Source organism: Rhinolophus ferrumequinum, chromosome 13, assembly GCF_004115265.2.
Source record: "Rhinolophus ferrumequinum isolate MPI-CBG mRhiFer1 chromosome 13, mRhiFer1_v1.p, whole genome shotgun sequence".
In the NCBI taxonomy this organism is placed as follows: domain Eukaryota; kingdom Metazoa; phylum Chordata; class Mammalia; order Chiroptera; family Rhinolophidae; genus Rhinolophus; species Rhinolophus ferrumequinum.
Window position 1 is genome coordinate 57,176,902 of NC_046296.1, and position 25,651 is coordinate 57,202,552.

Here is a 25,651-nt window from a genome sequence, read left to right on the forward strand (position 1 = left end):
TTCCCAAAGGTTGTGCATCATATGGGTTCAAGTTACGTGTAATATTGATCCTCTCAGCCCTCTCCAGCCCTGTGGAGGCTGGAACAAGCCTGGAGGTTGCATTAGCCCCTGGGTTCATCACCTGTAGTCTCAAACAGCCTCATCAAATTATCACAGTCTCCTGTACAAATATTGTCATATGTTGTGTGTACTGATGTCGTTAAGGCCTATGCCGCCTTGTAAACTCTAATAATTTGATGTCAACAAACATGCAAATGAATAAACAAACAAAATAGTGGGAGATCTTTCTATTCCCAGAAGAGCAGACTCATGCTCACTCAAGAGGCTAATCTTGTCAAACTATATCAAAGCCATAACTATAGTATTGTCAAGTATTGAAATCAATGATACCAGACCTTTTACAACTTATTTTTTTTCCCACAAAAGAGGATCTGTTTGTGAATTATTCTTGTGGCTAATATATAGGTATCTCATTCATTTTAATAGATGCAAGTTATAGAGCTGACTGTATCTCTCAATTTTATTCCATTATTGTTGGTCTCTTAAGCTCTTAAATTTCTCACTGTAATAGACACTGAGAATATCTGGGTGCAAATATGCTGGAAAGCTGAGGCCAGGGGAAATGGTTCAATGTGGTTGGTGTATTGTCCTCCTAGGGTGTGTTTGGACATGTGTATGTGCTGCTCTTTTTATCGCGATGTCTGGAAGACACTAATGGTAATTGATACTAGGGGGCTAGGGATGCCTAACATCCTACAATAAATATCTGGCACAATAAAAAAAATAGCCATTCAAAACACCTATGGATAAACGATGCTCTAGGTTGTGTACTTAGAAGTGAAATTGCTGGATATGATGGAATTAGTGGATCCGTGCTCAACTTCCATTTCAAAGTTTTTCTTGTTTGCCTGACCGTATTCCAAAACCTAGAAAGTTAGAAACTCTCTTTTACCTGCGGTTGCAGAGTTATGTTAGATTTGCCACTCAGATGTTCATATGAAGACTTGGAAGGAAAATGTGAGGTCAAGGCTGGGCTGCTCTGCTGACAAGCAGCACAGAGGACTTTTGTTTATTTATATTTTCCAGCAGCAGATAATGTCCCACATCAAGATCCAAGCTAAGGAGCACATCCTTTGCCCGTGGCCCTGGAACTGACAATGTGGTGACAGCTTTGTAATCTGGGGTCACAGCTCTGTGGTGGTACATTCCATCCTGAATCCCCAATGTCCTCATTGAGGCAGGGAGAACATCATCCCAGGTGGCCAGAAAGAGGGGTCCTGTGGGACTCATTACAAAGGCTGTGCCCAGGGTCTGTTCCTTCCGCCTATCTGACAACTTTCTATGCCTCTCCACTCCTGTTTTGAATAACTTTCTGCTTCTGATGTCTACATTTGTTTTCATTATATTCAACAGAAAGAATGGCTGAAACACTAGGTTTTAGGAATTAGATGTCTTTGTTTTTACCAGATTTTGCCATGCTGCCCTTCCAAATATAGGTGTCCCTTGAAGAACATGGAGGTTATGGGTGCTGACCCCCAGCACCGTCAAACATCCATGTATAAATTTGACTTTCCAAAAACTTAGCTACCAACAGCCTACTGTTGACTAGAAGCCTTACCGAAAACATGGTCAATTAACACGTATTTTGTATGTTATGTGTATTATATACTGTATTGTTCTAATAAAGTAAGCTAAAGATGATCGAATGTTATTAAGAAAACCATAAGAAAGAGAAAAATACATTTACAGTACTTATTGAAAAAATCCACATATAAGTGGACCTGCACAGTTCAAACCCTTGTTTTCAAGGGTCAATGCATCGGATGAGTTTACACTGTACATATATTAGTGGTAGTTCCTGTTTCCTCATACCCACAACATTTGGAGTTGTCGGATTACTACCACTTCACCTACTCTTCTTCCTCATTATTACCATAATTATGTGTCATGTGTCAATCTGATAATTGGAAAATAGCAAACTGTTGTCTCTATTTGAATGACCTGATTATTGAGCATTTTTTCAAGTTTCCTCCTTTCTTTTCTTGTCCATTGTACTTTTTGTCTCTATGATTTGACTAAATTAAGTATCTCATATACATGAAATTATACTCTGTGTGTGTGTGTGTGTGTGTGTGTGTGTGTGTGACTGACTGGCTTTATTTCACTTAACATGTCCTATGCCCTTAGCAAGTTCATCCACATTGTCACAAATATCACATGTTCTTTTGTTTTCTTTTTTTTTTTTTAAATTAAAGTTTATTGGAGTGACAATTGTTAGTAAAGTTACATAGATTTCTGGTGTACAATTCTGTATTACATCATCTATAAATCGCATTGTGTGTTCACCACCCAGAGTCAGTTCTTCTTCCATCACCATATATTTGATCCTCCTGATCTTACACACTCACCCCCCTTACCCTCATCTCCCACCCCCCAGCCCCCTTACCCTCTGGTAACCACTATACTATTGTCTCTATCTATGAGTGTTCGTTTCTCATTTGTTTGTCTTGTTCTTTTGTTGTTTTTGGTTTATATACCACATTTCAGTGAAATCACATGGTGCTCTACTTTTTCTGTCTGACTTATTTCGCTTAGTATTGTAATCTCAATATCCATCCATGTTGTCATAAATGGTCCTATTTCATCTTTTCTTACCTCCGGATAGTATTCCATTGTGTATATATACCACAACTTCTTTATCCATTCATCTATCAAAGGACATTTTGGTTGTTTCCATGTCTTGACCACCGTAAGTAAAGCTGCAATGAACATTGGAGCACACTTGTCTTTATGTATAAATGTTTTCAGATTTTTTGGATAGATACCCAGGAGAGCGATTGCTGAGTCATATGATAATTCTATTCGTAATTTTTTGAGAAACCTCCACACTGCCTTCCATAGCGGCTGCACCAGTCTGCATTCCCACCAACAGTGTATGAGGGTTCCTTTTTCTCCACAGCCTCTCCAACACTTGTTACTATTTGTATTGTTGATGATAGCCATTCTAACTGGGGTGAGGTGATATCTCATTGTGGTTTTTATTTGCATTTCTCTGATGATTAGTGATGTTAAGCATTTTTTCATGTCTATTTTCCATTTGTGTGTCCTCTTTGGAGAAATGTCTCTTTAGGTCCTCGGCCCATTTTTCAATTGGGTTGTTTGTTTTTTTGTTGTTGAGTTGCATGAGTTCCTTGTATATTTTGGATGTTAGCCCCTTATCGGAGGCACTGTTTGCAAAAATCTTCTCCCATTCAGTTGGTGGCCTCTTTATTTTATCAATGGTTTCTGTTGCTGTGCAGAAGCTTTTAAGTTTGCTATAGTCCCATTCATTTATTTTAGCTTTTACTTCCCTTGCCTTTGGAGTCAAATTCATGAAATGCTCTTTGAACCCAAGGTCCATACGTTTAGTACCTATGTTTTCTTCTATGCAGTTTATTGTTTCAGGTCTTATGCTTAAGTCTTTGATCCATTTTGAATTAATTTTGGTACATGGTGACAGATAGCAGTCCAGTTTCATTCTTTTGCACATGGCTTTCCAATTCTCCCAGCACCATTTATTGAAGAGGCTGTCTTTTCTCCATTGTATGTTTTTTGCTTCTTTGTCAAAAATTATCTGTCCATATTTATGTGGTTTTGTTTTTGGGTTCTCAGTTGTATTCCATTGGTCTATGTGTCTGTTTTTCTGCCAATACCATGCTGTTTTGATTATTGTAGCCCTGTAGTACAAGCTAAAGTCAGGGAGTGTGATACCTCCAGCATGGTTTTTTTTTCTTAAGATTGCTTTTATGGTTCCAAACAAATCTGATTATTTTTTTGTTCTATTTCTTTAAAAAATGCCATTGGGATATTGATGGGGATTGCATTAAATCTGTATATGGCTTTGGGAAATATGGACATTTTAACTATGTTGATTCTTCCAATCCATAAACATGAAATGTCTTTCCATTTCTTTGTGTCTTCTTCAATTTCTTTTAAAAATGTCTTATAGTTTTCAGCATATAGATCTTTCACATCCTTGGCTAAGTTTATTCCTAGGTATTTTATTCTTTTTGCTGCAATTGTAAAAGGATTTATATATATATATATATATATATATATATATATATATATATATATATATTTATTTTTCTGAGATTTCATTGTTAGTATATAGGAATACAATGGACTTTTGTACGTTGATTTTGTAGCCAGCTACTTTACTGTATTCGTTGGTTGTTTCTAATACCTTTTTGGTGGAGTCTTTAGGGTTTTCTATATACAGCATCATGTCGTCTGCAAAGAGTGACAATCTAACTTCTTCATTCCCAATTTAGATGCCTATTATTTCTTTCTCTTGCCTGATTGCTCTGGCAAGGACTTCCAACACTGTTGAAAAGCAGCAGAGGTGATAGGGGACAGCCTTGTCGTGTTCCTGAACGTAGAGCAAAGGGCTTCGGCTTTTCACCATTAATTATGAGATTAGCTGAGGGTTTATCATATATGGCCTTTGCTATGTTAAGGTGTTTTCCTTCTACACCTATTTTATTAAGTGTTTTAATCATAAATGGATGTTGTATCTTGTCAAATGCTTTTTCTGCATCAATTGATAAAATCATATGATTTTTGTCCTTTATTTTTTTTATCTGATGTATCACATTGATGGATTTGCATATGTTGAAAGGTCCTCGTGCCCCTGGGATGAACCCCACTTGGTCGTGATGACTAATTTTTGTAACGCAGTGTTGCATTCGATTTGTTTAGGATTTTTGCATCTGTATTCATCAGAGATATTGGTCTGTAGTTTTCTTTTTTTGTATTGTCCTTACCAGAGGTTGTGGTATCAGGGTAACGTTGGCCTCATAAAATGAGTTAGGGAGGACTGTCTCTTCTTCAATTTTTTGGAAGAGTTTGAGCAGGATTGGTGTTAGATCCTCTTTGAAGGTTTGGTAAAATTCACTAGTGAAGCCATCTGGTCCTGGACTTTTGCTTTTGGGAAGGTTTTGGACGACTGATTCAATTTCATTACTGGAGATCAGTCTGTTTAGATTTTCCAGTTCTTCATGGTTCAGCCTAGGAAGGCTATATGTTTCTAAGAACTTCTCCATTTCTTCTACGTTATTAAATTTGGTGGCATATAGTTCTTCATAGTATTCTTGGATGATCCTTTGTATTTCTGTGGTGTCCGTGATAACTTCCCCCTTTTCGTTTCTGATTTTGTTAATTAGTGTCTTCTCTCTTTTTATCTTAGTGAGTCTAGCCAAGGGTTTGTCAATTTTGTTAATCTTTTCAAAAACTAGCTCTTTGTCACATTAATTTTTTCTATTGTCTTTTTGTTCTCTATTTCATTGAGTTCTGCTCTGATTTTTATTATTTCCTTTCATCTGCTGACCTTAGGTTTCATTTGTTCTTCTTTTTCTAGTACTTTAAGGTGTAACATGAGGTTATTTATTTGGGATTTTTCTTGTTTCATGAGATAGGCCTGTAATGATATAAATTTCCCTCTTAAAACTGCTTTCGCCGCATCCCAAAATTTTTGGTAGGATGTATTTTCATTCTCATTTGTTTCTATGTATCTTTTGATCTCTCCTCTAATTTCTTCTTTGACCCAGCTGTTCTTTAAAAGTATGTTGTTTAATCTCCATGTATTTTTGGGTTTTTTTTGTGCTTTCTTTTTGCAGTTGATATCCAATTTCAAAGCTTTGTGATCAGAGAATATGTGTGGTATGCTTTCAATCTTCTTAAATTTGCTGAGGCTAATTTTATATCCCAATATGTGGTCTATCCTTGAGAATGTTCCATGTACACTAGAAAAAAATGTATAGTCTGATGTTTTAGGATGAAGTGCTCTACAAATGTCAATTATGTCCATTTCATCTAATTTGTCATTTAGGACTGCTATTTCATTATTTATTTTCTGTTTGGATGATCTATCCATAGCTGTCAATGATGTATTTAGGTCCCCTAGTATAATTGTGTTTTAGTCAATTTCTCCCTTTAGTTCTATTAATAGTTGCTTGGTATAATTCGGTGCTCCCTGATTGGGTGCATGAATATCGATGACTGTTATGTCTTCTTCTTGTACAGTCCACTTTACCATTATGAAATGTCCATCTTTGTCTCTTGTTACCTGTTTCACCCTGAAGTCTGTTTCATCTGATATCAGTATGGATACACCTGTTTTTCTCTGGATACCATTTGCTTGGAGTGTCAATTTCCACCCTTTCACTTTGAGTCTGTGCTTGTCCTTGTAGCTGAGAAGTGTCTCTTGGAGACAATATATGGTTGGGTTTATTTTTTTGATCCAATCTGCTATGCTGTGGCTTTTTATTGGTGACTTCAGTCCCTTTACATTTAGGGTGATTATTGATATGTGAGGGTTTCCTATCATTCTATCTTTAGTTTTCTGGTAAGACTGTGTCTCCGTTGTTTCTTTGCCTTTTTGTCGTTGTCTGTTATTTCTGTGTGGTGGTATTCTATGATTTTCCCCTCTGTTTCTTCTTTTATTACAGTATATATTTCAGTTCTGGATTTTTTTTTTGAATGGTTACCATTAATTTTATGTAAAAGAAAGTTTGATATTTAGAGTATTCCATTTTATTCAGCATGCCTACTTTCTCCATTCTCATATTCCGGTTCAGGCCTTTACTCTCCACCTTTTTATGTTTTGGTTGCCACAAATTGTTCCTGTTGATGGTGGTCGAATAGCCTCCTTTAGTATTTCTTGTAGTGCAGGTCGTGTATTAGAAAATTCTCTCAACTTCTGTATGTCTGGAAAGGTCTTTATCCTCCTTCATATCTGAAGGATATCTTTGCTGGATATATTTTTCTTGGCTCGTAATTTCTCTTTCAATAGTTTGAATATTTGGTTCCACTCCTTCCTGGCTTGTAGAGTTTCTGCTGAAAAATCTGATGATAACCTAATGGTCTTAACTTTGTAGGTTACCGTCTTCTTTTCCCTGGCTGCCTTGAGGATTTTTTCTTTGTTGTTGATTTTAGACAGCTTCAATACAATGTGCCTTGGAGAAGGCCTGTTGGGATTCAGGTAATTAGGTGTTCTATTTGCTTCTTGGATTCGAGGATCCAGTTCTTTCCACAAGTTTGGGAAGTTCTCATTGACTATTTGTTTGAATATACTCTCTGTTCCCTTCTCTCTTTCTTCTCCTTCTGGTATGCCCATTATTCTTATATTGCTCTTTCTGATAGAGTCAGGAAGTTCTTGTAGAGTTCTCTCATGTCTCTTAAGTCTCAGGTCTCTTTCTTCTTCCATCCATGTCATTTCCAGGTTTCTATCTTTGATGTAACTGATTCTTTCCTCCATCTGGTCAACTCTACTACCTAAGCTGGCTATTTCATTCTTCATTTCTTCTATTGAGTTCTTAATCTCCATAAATTCTATTTGATTCTTTTTTAAAGTTTCAACCTCTTTGGTAAAATGTTCATGTTGTTCTTTGATTGTGCTTCTGAGATCATTAAACTGCCTTTGTGTGTTTTCTTGCATCTCTGAGTTTTTTTCAGAACTGCAATCTTGAATACTCTGTTATTTAAGTCATATATTTCCGTATCTTTAAGTTCATTTTCTGAAGACTTTTCACTTTCTTTCTGAGCTATCTTGTTGCCTTAGTTATTCATGGCAATCAATGATTTATTATTTCTCTTCCTAGATATCCACAGGAGTGGGCTCTGCAACAGGTTGATAGGAAGAGATCTTTCTTTTGTTTTCCAGTATGTGTTGGTAGAATGTTTTATTTTCTTTCGGACTGCAGCCTTATTTTCTCTCTCACACTGTAGTGTTATATTTTCTCTGCACTATTCCAGCTTCTCACACAATGGGGGGATTGCCTGGAAGGCGGGCTTCTCCTCTGTTAACAGTTCACCTGGGACATAGGGCACCACCTCCGTGTGGGGATGCGGAGAGCTTTTGAAGTTCCAAAGCTCTTCCTGCATCAGATTCAGAGCCTGTGTGTTTCACCAATTCTGTTTACTCCTGCAGGGTTCCACCTAGATAGGTGGGGACAGGGGCATGGTGGGCTGTGAGAGGTGGCCCAGAGCAATGGTGGCGACCACCACCACAGCCGGTCCTGTTTCCACAACTCTCTCCCCTTTGCTGAAACTAGTTGGGTTACGAATCTGTGTCTGCAGACCACAGTTCTCAGAACTGCAAATATTCTGTTCTTTTGATCTGATACTATTACTGTTCCACTTCTAGCACTGGGAAGGTGGCGCCGGGGCATGCTCTGGGAGGGTAAAGAGGGGGCGGCAAGTCTCATCGTCTAAGGTTTCTGTTCTCTGTGGCAGTGAGGGCTTAAACCACCATTTTCAGCCTTCTTCCCTCAGTCTTTGCTCCAAGGTCTCTGCTGTGAGCGTTGGGTTCAGCCGTGTTATATGATATCCCCTCAGCCCTGTGGATCAAAATCAGAGCCCCAGCAGTCTGAGTTCTTCCCTCTCCCGCAGCTACGGTAGTTCCGGGATGCAGTGAGCTCGGAGCACTGAGCTAAGTTTGAATCCTCTCCCGTGCTGCCCCGTCTCCACACTTCTCCCTTTCCTCCTCTCCCACTCGTGCCATTTGCCCACCTTTAGGTGAATTCAGTAGTGAGCCTCTTCTTCTTTCCTGTCTGCTGTGCAGGGAGTCCTTTGTGGAGGTATAGTTGTTCAATTTGTTGTAAATTCCCAGGGAGATTTCCAGAGGCTCACCTCACGCTGCCATTTTGATGACGTCCTACTTCCTTCCTGTTTTCAAGGTTAAATAATATTCTCTTGTGTGTATGAGTGAGTGAGTCTGTGTGTTTACACACACACATAACATTTTCTTATTCATTCATCTGTCAATTGAAACTTGGGTTGTTTCCATGTGTTAGTTGTTATAAACAATGCTGCTACGAACATCAGTATACAAATATTTCTTTGAGACCCTACTTTCACTTCTTTTGGGTATATACCTAGAAATGGAATTACTGAATCACATCATAATTACATTTTTAATTTTTGAAGAACTGCCATAGTGTTTCCCATAGCACTGCACCTACCTACAGTGCACAAGGGTTCCGATCTCCACATCTTCACCTACACTTGCATTTTTCTGGTGTTTTTTTTTTTTTTTTTGACAATAGATGTCTTAAGGAATGCAACATGGTAACTCATTGTAGTTTTGATTTGTATTCTCCTAATAATCATTAAGTGGTTATTTATTATGCTTATGTTGGATGAGGCTTGAGGCTCTATTATTGTGGTGCCTGTCAAAGACATAAATTATAGTGTTGTTAGAATGTAAACTCATAAGTAATAAAGTTAGCAGTCACTGCAGTGATTGATCTGGCAGCTTTAATGGATTAATTTCCCAGGAATTCTCAGATGCAGGAACAATTGTTTCTGGTTGGCTGTCCTTATCTACAAAAGACTTGAAGGGACTTATTCCAATCTCTCCTGAACATATTCAGAATGAATCAGCATTTGAGTAATGTATATCATCATCAGTATAACATAATAAAGAATAGAGAGAAAATCAGCTTAGGACAGTGTAAAGCTAATTTTCTGTATGGTTGTGATAAGAAGGAGAAGGGATTCTTCCTGTGTGATATATCAAGGTGATAATGTGCCCCATTAGGACAATTTGTTTTATATTTCTTAAAATAGGTATGACTAAGAAAATGACAGATGGAGGTCAGGAAAAAATTCATGAAGTCCTTCAACTTATGTTCATAAATCAATGACTTGGTCCCAGAGAGTTGGCTAAAAATATATTTCTCTTTCAGATGAAGGAGATTAGGTTGTGAAAAGAAGAATGTGTTGACTGAAATGACTGAGAACATCATTTCTGTCATTAACATGATACCACAGCATTATGCAAACCAGAGGGAAAGTGATTATTGTTTTCTTTCACTTCTACTCTTCCAGTAACACTCAGGTTTCTTTCTCTCTCTCTTTCATACAGATTTTCATTTTGTAGATGAAATGTGAGTTTATGGCCTAAAAAATAATTGGGTTTAGCTAACTGTTTGGCCCACAAAAGGTGAAACAAAGAAGAAATATATTAAGTGAAAATATATCAAGAATTTTTATGGGGGAAGAATTAGAAGAAATATCCAGAAGAGGTTATACTGAAATAATACTAATGCCTGAAAATGTAGACTTTAGATGTTTCACATTCTATGAAGCCAAAACCAGCATCAACTCCCAAAAGAGATCATCATGTGAAACGACAATCTTGGGTTGAGAATGCAGTCATTAAAGTTTAATGTGAAATACCGATTAAAAAAAAAACAATTCCTGAGAAATATAACTGTAACCTTTTAAACTTATAATCAAGTACAACTTAAATTATAATGGAGGTACTTAATGTGTCAGGAAACAAAGAGAAAGAGTTCAAATGGCAAGGTAGCATTGTGAATTTCTAGTGAGATTTACACTCTTCTATTTTTTATTGCATTCCATAAGGGGCACAGAAAAAAAATAATCTTTTAAAGAAATACATCCTACAGGTTATCACTCATGTAGGAGAAAACTCGTTTAATGCTCTTGTTGGCCATGATATTAAAAATAAGTCTTGATTGAGGGAAGTACAGTTATATATGGAAGTACACAAATAGACATGTTTGCTTGGTTTATTCTCTAGCCTTGCTGCATGAATGCAAATGAGCTTTTCCAGACCCAATTTCAAGTTGTCAAGTGACAAAGTGGGGAAGGGGCAGGAGAAAAATCAATTGAGTTAACCTAGCACAGAAGTCTACAGATTAATTATGTTTTAAGGAACTGAAAACAATGTTTTTGTTGTTGTTGTTGTTGGCAACTTGAAAGATTGGTGCCTGAAATACTTCTTAATATTATGTAAACAAATGGAGTCTAATCAATTGCAGAGAAGGCAGTCACCAAATCTTGTAAAGGGTGTAGAGTGAGGTTGTAACTTTCCTTTCAAATAAATGAGTTGGGTGCAGAAGACAGGAGTCTTTTGAAGCTGCAGATAGATTGTATATATTGCTTACAGGATGGTGACAGATAGTCACTGTGGCTTCAAATGCCAAGTAGGTATCAGTGTACCTATTCTTTCTATTGTCACTCAAGAATCCAAGAACTTCAAGAACAGTTAAGTAGGCAAGTTGTACTCTGAATTTTCTCTAGCATTTTGTAATAGAAACATGACCTCTGAGACTTATAAGGGGGTGGGTCATCTTCACTTTTTCTTTGGGGAGGTGGGTTCACTTGGATAGATTAAGCTCAATTTAGTACCCAACTGATATACAATCATTAATTCAGTAAATCAAAAATTTTAACATACATTATTTTAGATCTTCACCCAACAACGATTTAAATAATGGAAAATGCACTTTTTTTTACTAGTTACTCATTGTTGATTGAGAATCTAAGGATGATTAGCAATGCGTGCTAGGATAAAAAAAAATGTGGTGTTGAATTATGAAGGGTTCGGTGGAGGTGACGTAACTACGTGGATCTTCAGAGAAGGGCAGACTAGTTTCAAGCAAAATAGCAAAGGCAGTCTTTTGGAAGATGGAGGGACCCTGAAAATAACAAGTCCCTTTGATCTTACCTACAGTATGTAAGCATTCAAACATTTCTGAGTAATTAAAAAAATACTTAATAAGGAATAGAACACAGATCCAGAGGAAAGCAAAATGGCTCTGTGTGATTTGAAATGGCAGATGTGCATCAACTGACAGGAAGGAATAAAGCAAATGGAAGGAGATGACAGTAAAAGAGGATAGGTTAATTTGCTTGACATACAATGCAGGTAGGCTAACTTTAGTTTTTGAATTTTAGATGAGATCAGTGATTTTTCAGAGATAAGATGCAGATTTTGTGGAGACGCACTAAAGAGAAGATAACTTTCTGATATTATTTTTTTTTTCTGATATGAGAAATTAGAAGACAATGCACTGGACTGGAAATGTAGACTACTTTGAAGGCACTCCCTGTTTTTAGCTGAAAGTTAAATAGATATGTTTATATTACAGCTAGCGATGAAATGTTGGTTAAAATCTGCAGGAGAAAATAGAGCAGATTATTAGTTAGGACTCTTGTTTTTGCACATTTTTTAACAAATTTTTCATTTATTTTATTAAAAATGTATCTACTATACTTAAATTGTAAAATGTGTCTATTATCTTACTCATAAATCCATTCCTAAACAGGAATAAGCAACATTATAGTTTGTTGAATGAACTTATAATTACCTAGCACATCCCTGCTGTGTAATCTCTGGCTTCACTTTATTAATGAATATGTTTCATAACCGTGTGCTCCACATAGTTTCAGTTTAAAGGTTTGAATAGGTTTGTCCTCCTGCATTTACTATCTTGACTTTGTTAATAGTCATATTGCATTTGTTGAGCAAGGGTCTTAATGCAGGTACTTTTTATTCTTTGTTAGAACATCTTCTCATGCCTATTCTGTAATGAATAAATGATTCAGAAAGAAAATTTACTGAGAAGAAAGAAATTTTATGCCCATTAAGTTGTGTTGACGAATACCAAAATGCACTGAGTAACTAAACAAGGTACAGATGTGGAAAATTCTTTACAGATTTGTGCTATATGTATACATATACACATATACATACATAGATACATACATTTAAATGCAAAGGTTGACATCCTAAAAATAATTCCTTCTCACAGTAAGCCAAGTTATACTGGTTTGTTAAGCAAAAGCATTAAATTATTCTCATCTTATGTATTGCCATCTGGCATACTTGTACTTTCTTGTGAATCACAGAAAAAGTAATTCAAAGCCAGACATTAAAAAGACTCATAAGTAATTATCAATATATTAAGTAGATTCTGAAAACAGGTTTAAACATGCACATTCTAACAGGATTTTCTTAGGTTGATAGCCATAAGCTTTTTAGTTGAGACAAATATTTTATAATATTATTGTAAAATAATTTGGCATGTGTTTCTATGTACATCTGCTTGAATAGTCTTATAACATGCTACATTACAAAAATAGTACTGTTCTGTGATTCATACTCATCCCCTCTTCTTTGATATTTTTCCATGTTTTATTAGTGGGGAAGGAATCCTCATAATGAAGAAATTTTTTTTTCCTGAAAACACCCAGATTGTTTTGTCTTACAGATCTCAGGAGTCTGTAGATTTGGAGGGATGATGGATGGAGCTAACTTGCTTTATTTGTGGATTTGGTTTCATATCAAAAGGGCCACTCAGAGATACTCCCATTAACTTTGTGAAAGCAACATAATGATGTTGCAGAAAAATTGGTTCCATTTTTTTTCATAGTTTTAGTCTTGAGAAATGTGCCTTTATAGTTAACCAAAACAGATGTCCATGCTAATACAACTATGCTGGAGGAGTTCGTAATTACACATGATGACCATTCGGAATTTTGGTCTCACTAGCTTACAGGTCATTGATTCTCTTTGAACGTGGTCCTCAGAACTGAATACAATACTTCAAATATAGCTAGGCCATGTCAAATATTTGAGAAGTTTTCACTTTTGATTTTCCTAACTGAAATATTATAATAATTCACAGACTGCACTGGTCTCCTCAGGAGACATTGTAAACTGTTGCTTAAAACTGATCATGACTCATACAGATTGGGAATATTTATTAAATCTTTTGTCTCCTCAAATATTTATACCTAAACATAGACATTTATATTTAACCCTATTAGACCGATTCTATTAGTTGTTTCTGATTTTAACTACTAGAAAATCTTCTTTGAACAACCACTTAATTTTTATGACCACAAAAATAAAATATCTTTTAGCACAGAAGAAATGAAAACAGACAAAATAGACAAACATTAGAGAAAAGTAGAACAAATACATACTAAAATGCCTAAGACATCACCGTCACAATTATGTGTGTAACCGTTTTATATGCTGCTTTTTTCAGATGTGTGTGTGTGTATGTATGTGTATGTATGTATGTAAATACATAAATTTCTTGAGTGGGTGGGGAAAAGGAGAGAATCTAGGAGGTTTTTATTGTGTATTATCATGAGCTATCTTATATCTGACTCTTAACTACGATTTGAATCTGTTATGTAAGGGTAAATGGTACATTGTAGCTTCAGACTAGTCCAGAAATTTATACCTTGTGTGTGGGGGCTACAAAGGTACCAAAATTGACTCGACCTGCATTTCACCTTCCCTGTTTCTTTCACAAACATTTTTATAACAAACGGAGCAATGAAAGTCTAAAATTTTGGTAGGCTCTTACCATTACATGAAAAACTTACGTGTGAAATTCATCCAGAGGTAACAATAAAACTACAACCTTTAATGGTATATGATCAAAATTGTTGTTATTTTCTAAGACAACTACTCCATTGAGACTTTCTTGGTGGTTGTGAAGGTTTATTTAGTGAAATCTATAAGGATTTGAGTACTCTGGGCTAGGCACAGTGCTAGACATTGTAGTTTATTTAGACTAATAAAAGAATCTCCATGTTTTTCTGAAAAATCTTCCTCTCTAATAGGGGATACTGAAAAGTAAATATATGTTGCTATATAGATATACACAGAAGTCTATGTGAGAATCCCTGGGACACTAAAATTGTTATCCTTAATCCGTTCTTTCCTCTTCCACTTTAACTAACATTCCCTTTCCTCCCTACTCACCTATCTCTGTTCTCCAGTGACTAAAATAATACAATGGGACATAAAAGGATAATGAGTGGGCACATAATGGACAAAGAAATAGAATTAAACAGAAGTACACTCTAACCTAGACTCTGTCTTTAAAGAAAACTAAATTACCTTTAAGCAAGACCAATTTAAGAACGTGGGAGCAAATTTTGCTAATGGTATATTCTGACACTTTGCTTACTACAGTATATACCTGTTCTCCTCTTGTCACGAAAGAGAGAGAAAGAGAGAAAGAGAGAGAATGAAATCAGAGCTACATCCTAGATAAGCTGATGTATCTCTGCATTAACACCACTCATTGCTGATTGACCAGTGAGAGTTCCTTTGCTGCACAGAAACTTTTTTGCAGAACTAAACTGTAAAAGAGCCATGAACACAAAGGAGAGAACAGAATGTTCAGCTTTTCAAGTTAGAGGAGCCACAGACATCACTCCTCAATCAAAAAACTCCTAAGATTGTTATTTACAAGTCCCACTTTATAGTTTCTATAAACATGGAAACTATCGTTCCCTCCCTAAAACTCACAAATTGGCAGACATTTTTGAGAACTCAAGCTATTATATGCACATCTATAATGACTAAATGTAGAAAAAGGGTACGGATAACGATAGTTTCAACCTTAGTGCAAGTACCAGTGAGGGAGACGATGAAGAGGTAAAATAGATGGGAGTGAAAATTATGTTTATGAGACTGTATCAGAAGTGGGTGTGAGAAAGCCCAGGTACACAGCAAGGAACCAAAGGGCCAGCAGTATTCATATTTATGGTTATGGCCACCAAAATACTTCCTGAGTTATAGCTCCACTTACTATGTCAAAGGTGTGCACTGCACATGTCAGGTATTCAGAGAGAGAGAAAACTCTAAAGCTCTAGATGCGTGTGAGAGGGTGGTGGTGATGAATGAGTTCTTCTAGCGGAACTTCCTTCTATTTCTCAGAAGCATCAGCAAACAGGTCCCCATCCAGGTCTAAATCATAGATGAGATGGCCAACGACCAATGCCTATTGACAGTCAATAATTAAGAACCATTTAAGGAAATAGGAGTACATGAAGGCAACCAAGAGAAAGCAGGCAGAGAGGTAGAAGGAAAGCCAAAAGATGTGGTGTCACAGAAATTAGGGAAGGAAACCTTTCTGAAAACCCTGTGATTAAAAACAATCACGTGATACGCAGAAAGGAGATGTGATCTTGACAATAAGGAGCTCACAGACAACCATTGCAAAAGTGAGGTGTCTGGAGAACAGAGTAGTATAAAGCCAGGCTGTGGTGACTTGATGAGTGAATGGAAGGTGTGAAAATTGGAGACAGGAAGAGTAGATAATTATTCCAACATTATTTCATGGAATTTGATTTAGTGAGAGAGAGACCTGAGGATGTTTAAATTTTTATGGGCTGCACTCATTATACAGTAGCAATCATTATACTGCCTATGTATATGGTGTCACACATTTCAATCTTAATTCTAGTTCTTCCATGTTCAAGTGGCATGACTTTGGGCATTTCTCTAGCTCTCAGTCTTTTTACCTACAAATGCATGTCCAATAATGTTAGCTAATTGTTTTCTTTAAAGATATTTAAGAAAGAGGGAAAAATCAATGTATTAATAGCAAGGTCTCTTGAGATGTAGAAAGTTGCCGATTCCAGAATTCAGGTAAATGAATTAATCTTTCAAAGGAGGACGATATCTCTTACACTGTGGTGAATGTAAAGGACAAAAATAATGATACAGGCATGTTTCTGGTGTTGACAGATTTTCAATTTTAATGGCATTTATTTTCTCTGAAATAAGAGGTAAAGCAACCAGCTCCAGATAGGTTACAGAGTTGGTGAGCTGATGAAGAAGATAGCCAAGATTTAAAATAACTTTAAAAAGTTAAAATTTACTGAGGAAACAGAATTGTCAGTCAGTCCCGGGTGCCCATTTGATGCTGAAGAAAATATAAAGGAACAGTGCTTTGTGAGTCTCTATTTTTTTTCTGTGAATAGTGTACTTACCCTGACACTTCATTAGGGAAGGATGATAATGGGTGGGGTACAGAGTTAGTGTTCTAGGGAGACATGACAGTTGACCAAGTGAAAGGGTATAGAGAGTGGTTGACTTGCAATCTATTCAAAATTGAGAAGGAAGTGGGTGGGAGTAGACTATAATATAGATGATAAACAGAAAAAATAGAAAAATGGAGATCTTGGTCAGATGAAAGGCAAATTGGGATAAAACTATCTGGAAAGCTAGGATGGGTAGAAAGTGTATTTAAAAAAAAAAAAACTGGGCTGTTTATGTTTTATAAGTGGAGATTTTCTAGAACTTAAGGACCAGGGAAGTACCAGTCTGAGTGGGTATAACAGAAGGTCGGAGTTAAAAGTCAGGTGACTCATGTTATGCTTGTTGTTCTTACAAAATCATTAATAGCCCTCTTTCATTTTTTCATAATCAAACATTTAATAAATTGTTTGTTTACTTGTTAATCAATATATAATATATGTGCACTGAACCTAAAGATGTAAACAATCAAGAATGCATTAGTAATCCATAGGCAGGCAGAATGAGACTCCATTGACACATAGAGTTGAATGTTTTATAAATAGCATAATCTTTGCATGCATATACCCTGTATATACGTTGTGTGTAATCTCATTTATACGGTCCACTCTCCTTAGAAAGGATGAATTCTACTTAGTTCTAGTTTGTATGTTACAAATACCAAACTAATTCAGTTTTACTGTATTTGAGGGTTACTCGATAAAGTACTTCTGATCCCTTCTGCCATTTGTTTCCCACTTACATATGCATACTTGGGTAAGTTATGTGTCTGTATGGTTTTGTTTTTAAGGTTTATATGCTAAAAGTCGCTGGCACACAAAGTTGCTATGAAAAATGACCCTTCAGTTCTATTCTAAACTTACAGTTCAGTTGATTTTATTGTCCTCATCTGAATATGTACAGCTGTCATTCACGGGAGAAAAAATACTGGGACCCTAAACCAAAGTGGTTATTTACATTATTTTGCTTTACATGACATGATTTACATTATTTTGCTTTATTTACATTATTTAAATTATTTTGCTTTTGGTTATTTACATTATTTTGCTTTAAATAAGATTCATATTTAAATATAAAACAAAAGTTAATCTACAGAGTTTCAGAGATATTTTAGAATCCTATGTTCTGACCCTGTCTTTCTTGAAGAAAATTGATGCGTAATATCTGGATAATTTAGAAAGAAGTTATGACCTTTCTGACTAGTTTTAAAATGAACATTTTTTACATTATCAAATTTTTAAATTAATCTTTTTCAATTCACTGGTTTCTAGAACTTGCCTTAAGCAAAGGTCTGAAACTTTCCAGCAATCACAGAACCCACTCCCGAAAGGTAATTCAAAGTGTTTTAGAATTGTTTTTCTACCTGAGGGAAACAATAGATTCCACTAAATCTTGAAATTAAAGGTTGAAAGGGCCTGCTATACAGGTTGGACCTGCAAAGACAACCCCATATTCTGCTACGAAGACTTAAAAAGTTTTGTCTTGTAGATAAATGACAGCTAGTCTCAATACTTCTCAATCGACAGTATCTCTACTTATATACCAAAGTGGTTGGGGAACAAGAAGTACATTTTTACTTATAGAGCACCAAATATGACTACCAAATTATTTTTTATATGGAAAGAGTATTTTAAGAGGCTCTGAACGATCAGAGAAACTAAGAATCAGAAGACTAAAGGGTATCTAAAAGTTTAATATTAAATCTTTCACACAAATTTTTCTGCTTATATGAAACAGTATTAAATAAGTTACATTTAACTGGTGTATATATAGATATAGATATAGATATCATATATATATATGATATAATATATGATATATATCTATATATACCAGGGGTGCCAAAAAATGTATACACATTTTAAGAAAGGAAAAAAATGTATTAAAATTCTAATACTCAATATATGCTGATAACAAAAGATGAATACAAGTCATGTGTATATATCAGATATATATAATCAGATACACACACACATACAAACACAAGGTCTGACAATTAAGTTCATGAGCTTGTTTTCAATGATGTTGCTAACCTTTTTTGATATCAGAAGGTTTAGTCATTATGAATTTGTAACAACTGGACAAACAGTTAACCAAGTTTACTATTTGGAAGTGCTAAAAAGTCTGCGTGAAAAAGTTAGATGACCTGAGCTTTTCGCCAACAATTCATGGCTCTTGTATCATGACAATGCATCAGCTCACACAGCACTGTCTGTGAGGGAGTGTTTAGCCAGTAAACAAATAAGTGTATTAGAACACCCTCCCTGCTCGCCTGATCTGGCTCTCAATGACTTCTTTCTTTACCCAAAGATAAAGGAAATATTGAAAAATAAACATTTTTATGACATTCAGGACACCAAGGGTAATACGATGACAGCTCTGATGGCCATTCCAGAAAGCGTTCCAAAATTACTTTGAGGGGTGGACTAGTCACTGATGTCAGTGCATAGCTTCCCAAGGGGAGCACTTGGAAGGTGACCATATTGCTATTCAGCAATGAGGTATGTAGCACTTCTTCTAGGATGAGTTCACAAACTTAATTGTCTGACCTCGCGCTCAAGTCTGTGTATGTGTGTGGGTGTATCAGATACTTTAATGTAAGAGAAATTGATTAAGAATTAAAATATGAGCAGTGGGTTAAAGGATGAGCTGTACATCCAATTCAAATTACATTAAATCCCAAATATAAAGTATAAACAGCAATTAAATTTTCTAAAACGACTACCCCCCTCCAAAGTAGGTAAATTAGACTAAATAGAAGACATATACATGAACAGATACTTCCTTGCTTTGATATATGAAAAAAAAAATATATATATTTCTTGTTTCTCTAAATCTTTAGGGTTATCTTGTTAGAAATATGTAATTCTACTCGTATGAACTGGTCAAGTAGGGGAAATAAGTAAGCACAGTCATTTGAATTGGTTATCTTCCTACTGGGCAAAGCTTACTTCTGTCTTTTTTTAAGCTTTATTATGGAATAATTGATAGATAAAAATTTGCATATGTTTAATGTATAGATCTTTATGAGTTTGGACATATTCATACATTCATGATACTACCACCTTAATCAAGGTATTAAACATATCCATCATCGCCAACGATTTCCTTGCGTGCATTTGTGTGTGTGTGTGTGTCTGTGTGTGTGTTAAGAGCACTTTACATGAGATTTATCCTTAACATACTGCTAAGTGCAGAATATTGTATTGTTAACTAGATGCCCTAAGTTGTACAGCCGATTTCCAGAACTTACCTTGCATACTTTTTAAAGTCTTCTTGGCACATTAAAACATACCACACGATGTCTTGTATTGCCATGGATACTGCAACTGTTTTTAGGTCGACCTTGGCAAATTACACAGGGATCGATGGCTTTAAGGGGAAAACTAGATGCCATACTTTCTTCTTTGTCCTGTGTTTCTTCCTACTCAAACTCATTCACATCTCGTGGTGTAAAGTGGTGATTTTAGAATTTGATGCCTGAGAATAGTGCTCATTTCTTGGGATTGAGAGGCTTGTGTGATTTTTTATCATAATTTTCCTCAACATATGACTCTTGGGAAGCAATCAGTGTATTTTTTCTTTTCTTTTTCATAATCAGGAATATCAAAGCTCTTGTCTACTTGTGTTGAGTTTTCTAGTTTGGCTTTTTCATACATTTTCCTTTTATCTTTCTGTTTATCTTCAGGAAGCCAATTCTCAAAAGGGGCCAACATCTATTGCAATGTGGTAAAGAGGAGGATTCATTTCATTTTATAAACCACCACTAGCCTGCTAAAGAAATTTTAAGATAGTCTTCAATTGAATCTATATCATACTCCCCTGCCTAATACACAGTAACTCAATTTACCTCCTCATCTTCCTCTGAGAGTTATTCTTCTGCACTAAGGCTATTATTTTTTGAATTGAGACTCAACTTCAAATTCCTCAGTGAATTAATCTGAACCTGAATCCTGATTCAACCACCAGAATGTTCACCTACCTACCATCAAGATCCAGATTAGATGGAGTCTCTGTGGATTCACGGCTGCTGCTTCTTTCACAATACATCTCCCCTTTTACACACAAAGCAAGGCTTTCCTCAATGAAAGGAGGACACTATCAGATTTCTGGTGCTTTCTTTGTTATGCACCAGATAATTCATCCAAATTTTCTTCTAATCAGAAGTCACTCTTCCTCTGAATTCCCCAAACACTCTATACCACAAGCCTTGGGGCGCTCAAATGCACTAGGTCCCGAGAAGAAGGCTCCTAGATGTGGAAGCTTGAGGACCTTCATTGGAGGAGGGGTTGGGCATGTCTATCTGGCTTGGCTTCTCTCTCCGCCTTCCTTCCCACCACACAGGTCACACAGATCCCAGAAGAAGCCCAGGACCCTGAGGTCCCCCAGTGTGCCTTAAATGATATTTGCATGTGTACACCCAGGCCCCACCTCTTCCACTAAGTCCATCTTTCATTTTCAAAATTGTTCAGATTTGGATACAAATTCTCTTTGCATACTATGTAAAGGTCATTGGAAATTATGAAGTCAAGTAAAGTAGAGGGCATGGTATTCAAAGGATCATCCAAGTGTGTGTAGAATTCATGGTCCAGCAATGAGGGGCAAAAGGACTTTAGTAGAATAGAATAGAATATCCATAAATGAGTATACATAAATAAAACATAATTAGGTGAAGTATAGAAGTGCAACTTTGAGTTTTTACATACTGTGGACAGCAAGCCAGTAGAACATTGGGGACCTAACATGCATAAAGCATCTAACAGTCACAATAATGAATGATTCTGTGCGATACTACTCTGATTTAATTACCTTCAAAAGTCCAAGTTTGGTTCTTTTCAAAATTTAGCATCTATTGCAAGCTTAATGTGTTAAAAATTGGAACTGGAGAATAGAGCCATTACAAAATAAAGGTAATCAACAAACTCTTATAGATTTCCTAAAGCAATGATTCACAGAGGATTTCACACAAAACTCCCATTAATGCTAATGAAATTGGGTAAGTTACAGGCTGAAACTTTCCCATACATTGATAGGTGAATTGTTCCCTGAAGTACTTACTTAGATGAAGGAACTTAATTTTCTCTCCACTAATCCTCTATGGATAAAAAATAAGAATCCGTGTTTCACAAGTTAGATTTCTTTTTCAAACACGTTGCACAAATTCAGATCATTGGAATGGATTAATCAAAAACCACATTAGGATACTGACTAGCTCATTTTTAACTAATCAAATCATCTTCCATTCAGATGGATACCAGTTGGCCAAAGTCTTGGCAAATTAGTCTTATCCATGGCTCTAAAGGTAATTCATTAAATTAATTCAATCTTGCTTCTTGGAGATTCTAGAAAAAGAAACTGTGAAATTGTGTGAGGGAACTAGTTGAGAAGAAATAGAAATTCCTGATTGCCTTGGTATGAATTAAAGAATTCAGTCACTGATTTAATTAGCAACCTAGGGAAGGAAAGATCATGAAATGTTGAGTTAGTAACAACATAAGATCATTCAAAGACTTATACAAAGTGATAGTACAGGTATAACTAAGTTTCTGAGGGGAAAGTGGGTTTGTTTGTTTTTTTGTGTTTCAGAGAGAAGTAGCAACTTTCATTAACATGCCAGTGTTTTTGCTTGATATTAATCATTATAATATCAACTTGGTTGTGTACAATCCTTGACTGGTTACAGTTCTAGCAAATGGTTACAAATGGTTACAATTCTAATGCCAAATACATATTCTATTTGTTTTTCAATTTATTACAACTTCCCAGTATATAATTAGGTGTGTGCTTACTCTCTTACTTTACACTTGGCAAAAGAAGGCTCAATTTAGTAAGTTGCCTCATGGAAGAAAAGTGGTAAGCCCTCAAAACAGATATTAAAACAAACAAATCATAAATAAATATGTTGATTTGATGATGAGACTGATGTCACAGAAAGGAAAGATGTTTAAAATCTCATTTAGGCTAACCTCCCTTTTACAGTTTAAAATGGGAATTTCCTGAAAATCATCACCCAAGATATTAATGTCAGAAGAATTATATTGTCTTGCCTTTTGTTTAATGATATTTAAAAAGTTTTTTAAATAGCAATAGATCCCGAAATACCAAAATATGTCTATGATTAAATTATGCCTGAACACATACATAATTATTATTACGTGCTGCTCAATGAAAAGTATCTGATACTTCTTATTTTGACTAAAGCCCAAATTACATTGAATTTAAGCATCAGCAGACACATTATGTGGGTCTAAATAAATAAATGAAAATTTGCTAATCCATTAGATATTAAGAATCACTACCACTACACCTAGCGTCTTAATAATGACTAGTCTAAAATCCACAAATATAGTTGGATATATCTCTATAATTCGTGGAACAAGTAAAGTGAAAATAAGTAAACAAAAGACCTGAACAACATTATCAACTAACTTGACCTAAGGATATTTTTAGGACTATGGGTAGAATCCCAACAACACAGAATACACATATTTTTCAAGTGCACACACACTGTTCATCATATATATTTTGTGACACACAAATTCTAGAATGAAAATGTATAATATATGTCCTCAGACAATAATGGAATGAAACTATAAATCAATAGAAAATGAATGTTCTCGAATATTTAGAAACTTAAAAGCATACTTCTAAATAAATCCTGTGTCAAAGAAGAAACCAAATGGAAAATTAGAAAATATCTTCAATTAAACAAAAGTCAAAATATATGTCAACATTTATGTGTTGCAGCTTAAATAGTACTTAAAAATGATATAGCATTAGGAAGACAAAGAAATGCCTCAACTCAGTCTTTGGAGATTCAACCTAAGAAACTGAAAAAAGAAGAGCAAATTAAATTCAAAGCAAAAAGAAATAATAAAGAAAAAAGCAGAAATCAGTGAAATTGAAAATACAAAAGAAATAGTGTCAATCAACAAAAGCAAAACTGGGCCTTTGAAAAGATCAATAATAAAATTGACAAAACTATGGCCACACTGACTAAGGAAAAAAAAGAGAAGACACAAATTACCAATATCAAGAATAGAAGAGGGAACATCGCCTCAGATCCTACAGACATTAAAAGTATAAAGGATCATTATGAACAAAATTATAAATTTGATATCTAAAGTTAAATGGACAAATACTTTGAGAGAAACAGTTAAAAAGGGTAAATTTTAGTATACATAAATTATACTTCAATAAACCTGACAATAGTAGAAGACAGAGCTTGGTCTACTCAGGAAAGGAAACCAACATACCAGTTCTAGTTAGTTATAAATAACACCAGATGAATTTTTAAAATAATGTTGCTTTTATTTAATTGTTTAGTTTTTATACCTCAGCCCAACATTTTTGGGTAATATCAATGTTATACGCAGGTACTTAGTGTTCAATCTCTTCATATCTGAGCAGTACACACTCTCCACCTCCCATTATTCTTTTTAAACAAAACTTGTATTTAAGACAATTCACTTCCATTTTTGTATAATTTCTAGTATAAAAGAAGCTGTTGTATATAAGAAACAGAGGTAAGAGTCCTTTTCCTGACGCAAGATGTAGTAAGTCCATTGGACTACCTTAATTTTTTGCCCCTTCACTTGAATTTGACTAAACTGTATTAAACCTAAAGGGTCTGCATGGACTGCTATGTTTTGGGAGATTTGAGATGATCACATTACTTTTTGTGCGTCATCATAGTTGGGGGCTCTGTGAGCTGGTAGTCAATCACTGGTATAAAGTGAAAATGCTTTCTAATATGAGCATTAAGTATTCATTAAGTTATTAATTCTCCAATAGATCCGGGAAGAGAAAAAATAGATTAAGATCATCTTTAGTAGTCGAAGAGATAATAATAACACGATAGCTATAATTTATCGTACATTTATATATGCCAGTGTGCTAAGCAATTTTCATTCATTACTTAAATTAATCCTCATAACATCATTAAGACATGAGAATAATTCTCTTTGTACCACAAGGATCTGATTCTAAAGGCTAAGAAATAGTCTTCCAAATAAGTTAGCAAAATTGAGCGGGGAAAAATCGCCAGTGTTGGGAGTGGATGTCGGACAATGCAGGCATCTAATAAACTTGCATTGTAGGTGGGGGTTAAATTGGTACAAACTATTTTTTAATTTCTAATATATATCAAGAACCATAAAGGTGTTTTATACTGTGTTAGAATATATGCAAGCCTAGGAACAAAGCCTAAAGGAGTAATCCAGACTACAATACACACACAAACCAAAAACCTAGCATTACTGATATTAATTTGAGTAGTAGCCATCATATTATTTAATTTATTTAACAATAATAATGTTTAATAATACTTATTTAACAATAAGTGTTCAGTGAAATAATGTATAGCCAGATGACTTTATATTAAATGTGATATGATATATACACACATATACTCATGTGCGTATACACACATATATGTGTGTATAAAAATCAATACAGCTCTATATGTACATATCTTTTGATTAAAACTATGTACAAAGCATGCACAGACTAGACTGCAATAGGCCAAAATTTTAATTTCTAGCATTTCACATCATTTAGGTTATATTTCAGAACAATGAGTACCCCAAATGAAGCTGTGACATGTGCCCCGATTCATGTGTTTCTTTTTCCTAGAATTACCTTCCTACCCTCCTTGTCTTGATTTAGCCCAGGTTATCTTTTAAGATAAAAATCCAGGAATTATGTTTCCTAAGAATCTATCTCTGTGCCCTTTCTATGAACACCTAATAGCTATATCCTCAAGTCTGACACTTCATTCTGAAATGGTTTCTTTGTACACTTTGTAGGAGTATGCCATCTCCACTGGGAACTCCTGTGAACTCAGAGACTGTTCCATTTCTTCTTCATATTCCGAGGATCTAGTAAGTTCTGGGTATGCAGGAGCATTACAAGCGTCTCAGAAACTGAACCTGTATGACCTGAAGTGCAAGCAGTGTTTGTATTCAGATAGTATGAATAGATTAATATGGAATCATTCCCTTTTTTCCA

At 35.3% G+C, this 25,651-nt stretch overlaps 1 pseudogene; it reads right to left on the reverse strand.

The window, feature by feature from the left end:
* Window positions 1-19,510: 19,510 nt before the first annotated feature.
* On the reverse strand, window positions 19,511-20,395 carry LOC117032818 (E3 ubiquitin-protein ligase Mdm2-like; annotated as a pseudogene).
* Between the last annotated feature and the right edge of the window lie 5,256 nt (window positions 20,396-25,651).